At 34.6% G+C, this 10,498-nt stretch overlaps 1 long non-coding RNA gene across 1 annotated transcript; it reads left to right on the top strand.

Moving 5' to 3' along the window:
- Positions 1 to 571: 571 nt before the first annotated feature.
- On the top strand, positions 572 to 8,381 carry LOC309863780. Its single transcript, XR_014311257.1, has 4 exons — positions 572 to 600; positions 6,981 to 7,028; positions 7,621 to 7,697; positions 8,309 to 8,381. It is a non-coding gene; the product is annotated as an uncharacterized lncRNA (long non-coding RNA).
- The last annotated feature ends 2,117 nt before the right edge of the window (positions 8,382 to 10,498 follow it).

Here is a 10,498-nt window from a genome sequence, read left to right as displayed (position 1 = left end):
AGACAAACCCCAGTTGAAGAATTCTTCAAAGTATCTGACCTATACTACTCAAAACTGTCAAGATCATCAAAAGCAAGGAAAATACGGCAAACTGTCACACACCAGAAAAAAAACGATGACTAAATGTGGTATCCTGAATGGGGTCCTGGAATAGAAAAAAGAAGAGACCAAAAACCCAGCAAATTCCAAATAAAGTGTGGAGTTTAGGTAATAATTATTTACAAGGTTGGCTCAAGGCTCTTAGTTAAAACAAATGTTTCATATTTGTAAAGGATGTTAACCATAGAGTTAACTGAGTGAGGAGAACATGGGAACTCTCTGTGCTACCTTTGAAACTTATCTCTAAAAATGAAACTAATCTAAAGTAAAGAGTTTATGAAAAAAATCAGAAAAAATATCAAGGAGATTAGTAAAGGTCTTTGCAGTCCAAACCAAACCTTTTTTTATAAGATAAAAGGTTTTCGCTTTTTTTCTTTAAATTTTTACAGCATAAACTCTTTACAATTTCCAGTTTCCATTGTTCAGCACATTCTAGAATTAGAAAGGAATGTTATAGCATGGAGTGAGTGAGAGAGCACTCAGCACATTGCCTTGTATAAAGTAAGTCCTCAATAAATATTTATCAATTGACTGAATAAGATTGCAAATTATTTTTCACCTTGACTTAAGGTACTTATTACTTTGTTCTGTTTCTTGTGTAATAAGTAGATAAGCATAAATAAGACACCTTTTAAAATACGGAAATACTAATCTCCAAAAAACCTTACTAGTATGAATCATTAAGTAATGTAATAGGTTAGTCATCCAAGGAAGTAACTCATCCTGTGAAATGGTCTCTTAGTTTATCCTGGAGGAGATTTGAGAGAGTTCCACCTAATCCATGTGTTTGGAGAGTAGATTCAGGAGTACATAACTGGAATGGGATTGATATGGAAGGAAAAACAGGTGGATCAATGACATTAATATTCTTGAAGATAGCGTAATCAGCCAAAGCATGAAGAGAGGGGACTCTGAGAAGAATAATTTTCAGCATTTCCCTAGCACTTTCCATGGATGCCTCAGGCTATTATGGCTTGATGTCATTAACTATTAGGTTCATTCAACTAACTCTCCTTGCTCTGATTAATTTTATTTCCCACGTAGATTTTTTAGTGGAAAGAGAATACTCCAGGGTGCTTTGCTGGTTATAGTTCTCATGGTACACTTGCAGATTTGCATTCTGGTCTACTCACTAGTTTCTTGGGCATTGAGTTAACCTAGTTTTCTTTTTTGACAAATATGTGTGATATTTTTACCTACCTCATACGATAGTCTTGGAATTCAAATAAGTGATAAAATGCATAGGCTGCAAATTAGCAAAATGCCTGTATAAGTAGTCATTCATTTTAGAGATGTGTTGTTGATATTAGCATTGCCATTGCTGTTACTGAATCATTTCCTATCTCCATCCTGAATTTTGGCCAGTCTGACAAAGTTGAACTCTTTAACCTGAAAATATGAGAACCAGACATCAAGTGACTACCTTCCGATGGAATGCAGCCTTGCTTGGCCTACCTATCCAGCTGGTTGGCTTTTCCTGGCACCTCTGTCTGTACTTTCTCTTCCAATACCAGCACCTGAGAATTGGATACTCCTTACACACTCTAAAGCTAGGAACAGGTAGATAGGCGACTTTGGAGGGATCTGTTAATTCATCATTGAAATGAGGCACCTCTGGAGTGGAACATAAAAGATAGTTAGCCAGCAGGTTTAGCAGCTGTGATAAATGGTGTGTGTGATTTAAATTTGAGTAGAATTGTGTTTAATTGAAAATTTGGCCACTACATGAAACTTCCACTAAAAAGATTAGTATGACATTGAAGGGCTGCCAAGGGTGCCAAGAATAAGAAAGCCACATAGGTTAATATTTCATGAAGCAGTCAGTGTTTTATAAAGGGGAGTTCTAGAAAATATGTTCTAGTACCATTTTCAACAGAATCACCCAGCACATTTGTTAGACTGCAGCCTCATTGGCCTCGAAGTTCTAGTGGATCTGAATCTCCCTAGGGGGAATCCAGGAATTTGTGGCTTATTGCCTTTTATAAGGTTTATAGGTAAGTCTTATACAACACAGTCTGAGAACCTGGTTTTGCTTCACACATTGAGAAAGAACACTTTGTTACCAGTGTGGGACAGATTTTATGCTCCCCTCTACATGCATTTCCAGCAAGTCTTGAATTTAAAACTTAGGTGAAAAGGGGGACAATATGATGTTCAAATATTGTGCCTTGTTAATCCATATTTATAGTCAAATATTTTAGATGTGTTTTGTAAATTAAAAATAATATATTTTAAATAACAAGTGTTTTAATTACAGAAGCCTTTAGTTCAGAAAGTTTATTCTATTTGCAAACAAACAACTAAGCAAGGTGTGTTTCCAGATGCAGAGCAATTCTCCCAAGCCTGATTATTCTCTGTTCATCGTTGTCAGAATCCTTCTGTATTTGAGGTGGTTTTTCTTTGAATAAACATTCTACTGAATACGTATTAGAATCAAGCTCTATCCAGCTTAATCTCATTAATAGAGATCTTAAGTGGATATTAATTTCCTCAGGCCTGAACTCGACAACAGATTTGCTTTCTTCAGTGTCCAGTATTTGCAATCCGTGTAATATTTCTATGAATCCTGATATGTGTTTGTGCTTTCAAAGTCCACAAAACATAATCTAAGGAAAAATACACCAGACTGGTTTATTAGCAATTAAAAGTTCATTCTAACGTCAATTCAGTGGAACTAAGCCCCCAAATAAGCCAACGGAAACAAGCATGAAAATGATTTCCTTCTGGTGACACTGAAGGGGTAGAAATTTGAATTGGAGAAACCTATGTATTATTACCTATATGACTTTGGATATACTTTATAGCTTTCTGAGCCATTCCTCTAAGGTGAATCAATCAAAGAAGATAACAATATTTGTAAACTGCCTGGCCCATCACATGCTAAAAGGACAGTAGCCAAAAGGAAAAGAAAAAGGGATCCTGAATAAATCATAGGAGATTGATGGGGGGACGGGCTGCAACTTCTGGGACTTTGCTTCACGCACACACCCCAGAACTCCTCATTTGAACATTGGACAGCCAGACTCCTCGTGAGTACTGGTACCACTACATTATAAAAAATAAGAAGAAAGGAATAAAAGCCTTTGTTTTGTGGCACAGCTAGAACTCTGAGTAATTTTGTGACTTTTGAATTGTAAAGTGAATAAGAATGTTATTTACTTCAAGCAACCTTTCCATTGTACCATGGTTGAATGGATCAAGAATTCTTAATAAAGGCACTTTACTGTGAGAAATATCCCTTGATGCAGCTGACCTTAGATTTCCTGTTACTTTTTTATTCCCTGACTTTACATTTCCTGTCTCTCCCTTTATACATAATGAATAAAAAATGTTCCTACATTTTATATTATTGTGCACATAATTATTTCTTATTAACATTTTATTTTCACATAAAGAGAACAAAATGCCATTTTCCATGAAGAAAAGGAAGAAATAAGGATTTTTATGCCTTACAAATCTTTATAACTATTAGAATCATTACTGTGCTTTCTCAGAAATAGTCCATTTTAAGGGAAAGGGCCTTTTAACCTTTTTTTTCTGATTACATAGTGGTAACAGTTCACTAATGAGATATGTTAATAAAACTTAATTGATGACTTTGATTGTTGCCAAATAAGGATAAGTGAAGGGTAATGTATTCATGACATTGAACTCTGGTGTCTTTTACAATACTTTTTGAAAAAATCTGTGTACTCCCTTTACTTTGGATTCGAATAACAAGATATTAGAAAATCCACTCAAAAGGAGTGTGCAGTGTTTGGAAAGAATTTTAACATTTTATAAAAAGGAAGAAGGCCTTTGATTTGATAACTAACATATAAGTTAGAATGTAAGTCATTTTTAGTGTAAGAATGCTTGTTGACCCATACCGAAATATGGGCCCATAATGTTAGATAAAATGAGGACAGAAGAAAGGAACTGAACCTGTGGGAATCTGAGAAAAGAAAATATTCTGGAACTTAGACAACAATTTTCTATGCAACATATAGAACGTTTTTCTTAACAACACAGTTCTTGCCAACATAGTATCTGAGAGTGCCTAAGTATACACTCATTAATTAGTATTTAGCATCGCTACCTAAAAGTTATTGCTAATTAGGTAAGCAAAAATCACCTCTTTTTTTGCTATGTTTATTTGATTACTAGTAAAATTTCATGTATATCTTTGTAATTTGCTGTTCTGTGAATTATTTATGAGCAATGTTCATTTTTTAAAAATTTGAAAATTTGCATCTATTTTTGTGAATCTCTGTAAGTTCTCTTTATAAAGTTTAATTTTTATCACTCAAAACTATTGCAAATGTTTTCTCAAGTTTGTCATTTGTCACTTAAAGTACTTTTGATACTTTAACATATAAAAGTGAAATTTTTAAATATATTTAAATTTTCTCTCTGGTAAATAAGTGAACTATTTGAATAGAACTTATGTCCTATTAGCACACAGATGTGTCTTATATTGTGCCTCATCTTTAACACATGTAGGAAATTTTGGTAAATATATTTTTTTAAGATTTTATTTATTTATTTGATAGAGATCACAAGTAGGCAGAGAGACAGGCAGTTGGGGGGAAGCAGGCTCCCTGCTGAGCAGAAAGCCTGATGTGGGTCTCGATCCCAGGACCCTGAGATCATCACCTGAGCTGAAGGGAGAGGTTTAAACCCACTAAGCCACCCAGGTGCCCCTTGGTAAATATTTTTAAGTGAATGAATACTTTCAAGTTTAAGATGTTTAGTTATTAATAATTCTGGCAAAAATGGAATTCTAGGGAAAGTTAACTCTGACCTTATGATGACTGTTGTCATGAGATAGCTTATTATAGTGAATTTCCATACATATTTATGAGCTAAAGTCAATTAAAAGAAGAAAACCTATCCAAATAGAAACATAATATCTTCTTCTCCAAATCTTTAAGTCTAGAAATTTATTTTTTCAATAATTATTGACCATCTCTTCTATATTAATCTTGAAAGTTTCACTGATATGCCAGTGAGGATTATTTGGAGAAAATTTTGTTTGTCTCAGGCAAAAAAAATTTTTTTCTAGAACTGTATCAAGATCACAAAAAATACACAAAAAATAGGGGGTATAGCTCAGTGGTAGAGCATTTGACTGCAAGATCACAAAAAATAAACCTTGGAGTTGCAGAACTGGGACTCAAAGATAAGTAATATCCAATGTTGCTCAATAAGTTACATGGACACAATAAAATTTTGGCCATGGTGGTGTTAAAACTCCGGAAGGATATCATTGCTGATGGTATAAAATAGATTCTAATTCTCCCTTTGCCTCTGTGTCACCAAATCAACATTCAAAGATGAGAATATAAGCATCTTGTTGGACAAATCTAGGTTATACGTTTCACCTTAATATTCAAAGAACAGTAGGAAGGAGACTTTGCCTTGGCCCTATCTAGTTTCCGAAGAGCACCAGGAGTCCCATAAGACTCCTGCAGTGGAGCAGTGGGGCATTCTCTGGACTAGAGGTTACTGAAAGACATGACCATATCCTATAGAAATAGAAATGTTCAACAAAACAAATAATCATTTTTTTCTTACAGCTTACTATTTGGAAGAAGAAAAGCTATAATCTGTATACATCCAGTACTAAAACTCTCATGAGTACATGAGAGCATGGTAAAATACACACACACACACACACACACACACACACACACACACACACACACACACACACTATTTTTCAGGATATTTTTTCAAGTGACAGAAATCCAGATCATCCTAGTTCATGACATAAAGAAGTTCATCAGTCAAGTTACATAAAAAGTCTGGGTTATGTCTGGCTTCAGATGTGTTTAGATCTAGTCTTAAGCAGTGTGTTATGTGTTGGCTCCTCAGTCTCCATTCCTAGGTCCTAATTTCTCTAATGTTAGTTCATTTTTAGACAGCCACTTCCCCACAAGGTAGGAAAACTAATTCTCCAGAAGTCCCAGTGAAACCTCGTAGATCTACAATGTAGATCTTTAATGGAAGATCTAGAGAGAATAAACAACCCAGAGAGATCTTTACACATTCCTAGAAGTGATAATCATAAATGTCAGTGAGAAAACTGGATGGAAAGTTTACCTCACTGATGAGACATTGAAAAAAGACCAACTCCCATGTTCAAAGTTTTTATTAAAGCTTGATAGTCAGGATGGGAACCTCCATTATGTCTGTGTGAGGAGCTCCACAAAGTTTTTCCGTGAAAAACAATGTTAAATTTGATAAAGGTTTTAAAAACAAACCACTTCAAGATTCTGAATATTGACCAAAGGCATACCAAGATAAGTGAAGAAGCATTCAAGATAACTAACTCACAGTTAAGCACAATGAATCTGTGGCACTTTAGCTTGGGGATGGCCACTTCCCATTTGAGATCTGTGGATTCTGGTTCTAACAGGACAGGAAACACAATGACGATCAGTATCCTTAATGCTAGAGAAGGATGACTTGATTGGGAGCAGAACAGAAAAAACTAACTCTTGTAATATTGTCAAAAACATTTTTTTAAAAAGATTTTATTTGTTTATTTGACAGAGAGATTGAGAGCATGCACAATCAGGGAGAGTGGGAGAAGCAGATTTGTCACCAAACAGAGAGCCTGAAGCAGGCTCAATCCCAAAACCCTGGGATCATGACCTGAGCAGAAGGCAGATGCTTAACCAAATGAGCCACCCAGGTGCCTTTGTCAAAAACAACTTTTATCTTGGTGGCAAAACTGAGGGAAGACTAACACTGCAGATACTTGATCATGATACTCCTGGAGCATGTAATATGTCAGCATATAATCCAGAAATTTAACAGGGGGATGCTTAGAAAAAAACAGCTGAAGAAGATGCTTAGAAAAACTTGATATAATCTTGTATATCCTTGGTTTTCAGGAAGGCTACACACATGCTCAGGAGAGATCAAAATTGGCACACTTAAAGGTAAACTAACTGAGGTTATTAAATCTGAGTAATAGAAAAATAAATAAAATCAAATTCTCAGAGATATTGGAAACCACTAACTATAACAATGCACATGTAATGAGAGTCCCAGAATGAGGAAACAGAAAGAAGTCACTAAATATTGAAGGAATATTAGCTGAAACTATTCCAAATTTGATGAAAAATATTAATTGACATATCCAAAAAACTCAGTGGAACTCTACATAAAATAACGCAAAGAGATCCATACCTAGACATATCACAGTCACACTGTTGAAAGACAAAGACAAAATTAAATTCTGGAAATCAGCAAGAGAAAAATGACATTTTACACACAAGGAAATTGTAATGAGACTATTGCTGACTTCTTATCAGAAATAATAGATGCTAGAAAGAAATGGGATGACACATTCAAAGGGCTAAAGAAAAAACTATCAACCAAGAATTCTACATTCAGCAAAAACTATCCTGCAAAAGCGGAGCGTAAGATAAAGACATTTCCAGATAAATAGACTGAGAGAATTTGTTGCTAGCAGACCTGCTTTACAGGTTGGTTGTTTTTTTGTTTGTTTTTTTGTTTGTTTGTTTTTAGGTGAAAAGAAATGGCTTTAAATGGTGACTTCAATCCAACGAAAGAAATAAAGAGCACTTCTATAGTTTTGTATGTTGGTGAGTATAAAAAAGAGTATAATAATTTGTACTTTCTCCTTTTCTCTTTACTGAATTAAAAGATAGCTGCCTAAAATAATGGTTATAAAACTGTATTGCTGGGCTTGTATTATAACATATGAAGATGGAATGTATATGACAATGACTCTCCAAAGAGAAGGGGAAGGGAATGGAACCATATTAGAGCAAAGTTTTTGTATTTTACTGTAATTTTAAAGGTATTTTTAGAAGGCATGAAAAGAAACAGAGTAACAAGTAGCATATACTAAAATCAAATTGTAGAATAGAAGACATATCCAAACCTATCAATAATTACATTAAAGCAAACAGATTAAACATCTCCACCAAAAGGCAGTGATTGTAATTTTGGATAGGAAAAAGGGATCCCAGTGTATACTGTCTACAAGAGGCATAATTTAAATCAGAAGACACAAATAGGCTGAATGAAAATGATGGAGAATGATAAGCCATTTAAATTATAACAATATGAGACCTGGAGTGGCTAGGGAAGCATCACACAAAATAGACTTTAAAGAAAAATCATTTCTAGAGACAAAAAAGGATCATAAAAAGTACACAACAATTTCAAACACATTCATATCTATCAACAGAGCCCTGGTATACATGAAATGAAGAGGTGAACCATAGATTTATCATATGACCTGACCTGTCAATTCCATTTGTAAGTATCTACCTGAATGAAAGGAAATCTATAGTTACTGAATACCTGTATGCAATATTTCCTGGTAACATGATCAGTCATAGCCCAAAGTAGAAAGAATCCAATATCCATCAAAATGTGAATAGGGGCGCCTGGGCGGCTCAGTGGATTAAGCAGTGGCCTTCAGCTCAAGTCATGATCCCAGGGTCCTGGGATTGAGCCCGGCATGGGGCTCCCTGCTCAGCGGGGGCCCACTCTCCCTCTCCCTCTTCCTGCTACTCTGCCTACTTCTGCTCTCTATCTCTCTGTCAAATAAATAAATAAAATCTTAAAAAAAAAAGTGAATAGATAAAAGTAGCATATCCACGCAAACAAATACTGTTCAGCAATAAAAAGGAGTTGACTACTGACACATGCTGCCACAAGGGTAAATCTCATATACGTGGCGCTAATTAAATGAAGCAAGAGCTAAAAGCTCACATATATGAATACACTTATAAGAACTGTCTAATAAAGGGAAAATCTATAAAGAGAGAAAAAAATTAATTGTTGTTTGTGACCAGGATTGGGAATGGGGTTAATTCCAAATGGGCATTAGGGATCTTATTGGGTTGATGGAAATGTAGTAATATGAAACATGGTCATGAATGTACAACTCTAAGTTTCAAAAAACCCCATTGTACTGGACACTTAAAGAGGGAAAATTCTATAGTATGTAAATGATACTTCAGTGAAGCTATTAAAAATAAAAGCACAGATACTGCATAGTAGCTCAGAGTGTCAGTGAACTTCTTGAACTTGAACTTCTAAGTTTTTGTAACATTCAGTGATTTTTAAAAAAAAATGTTACATGTGGTGGAGACTGTAAAAATTTTCTATAATCTGTTTTCTCTTCCTTCTCATACGAAAGAAAAAAAATAAACAACTACTTTTCTCAGTTTCGCATGTGAGCAGTTCTGGCCAATGGACTTTAGATAGTAGATACATATTCCATTTTCTGGCTTGGACATAAACTTTCAGCACTATCTTCTTGACCTGATCATTATGGTTAGAAATAAGTGACTTTGACATGGTAAAGACATACAATGAGAAGAGTCACAAATCTGAGAGCGTGTAACTTGTATAAATGTATACACATAAGTAAGAAATTTTAATTTTTATTATATAGGTCATTGATATTCAGGGTTTTTCTTACTGTGGCTTAGTCTAGCCTGCCATAATATATTACATTTGTTATTTTACAGGATATCCAAACCTCTACTCTGACCACTATTCATTTTTTATTTTTCTTTCCCAAGATAATTTTCCATAATCCACTTTTGTTTATTTGCTTTTCTAAAGTGTATGAATGGTCAAAAGAGAAAGTGTGCTTGTGATTATTTCATTTCATCGTTAGTCACTGACACAGCTTTATATTGATACATGCTAGGGTAGAGATTGGTGAGATATTATTATACATTTTCTGACCCTTGGTCATGCCTAAGAAAGTGATTTCTTCTTTCTTTCCTCAACAAATATGGACTGTGATTTGTAACTGTAAGGAAAATTACTTAAAATTTTTAAACTATAATAAAAATCACAACCTGAACAGAAGTTTATAGGCAGAAAGACAGGTTAATGTGTGTTTGTGTGGGAGTTACCCAGAATGAAGCCAACCAGCCTCAAAAACTAGATAATGAGGTTTGGAGGGTAACAGGAGTGATTCCAAGTATATTGAGGTCACAAAATTTAATGAGGTTTTGAGAGAGGTAATTGGGAGAAATAGGAAAGAAAATACTAAGGATTACTCCCAATCAGCAAATTTGGCATAAAATACCAGAAAGCGTATCAGAAGACAGACATCTGGAACAAAGCCATAACCTGTCTACATTGTGGGTATGTGGAAATTGGGTGAATTTGGACAGTGAGATTTATAAGTCAATTCAATGTTCCAAATAAATGAATCTTCTTTGTACCATATTAATCTTCATAATTAATATGTTGTCATACTTTGAATTTTTTTAGCTTTGAAATTTAAAAAAATTCCAGCATTTCACAATGATAGAAAACATCTCTCTTTCTAGTTCTTTTATTTTGATGCTCCCAGTGCTCTCATGAGCACAGGCTCTATAGTCAGACTCCTGAGCCCAAGTCTTATCCT

This window comes from Mustela nivalis, assembly GCF_964662115.1.
Source record: "Mustela nivalis genome assembly, chromosome: 4".
Classification (NCBI taxonomy): domain Eukaryota; kingdom Metazoa; phylum Chordata; class Mammalia; order Carnivora; family Mustelidae; genus Mustela; species Mustela nivalis.
The sequence above is the reverse complement of the archived record's forward strand: the minus strand, read 5'-3'. Positions and strand labels throughout refer to the sequence as shown.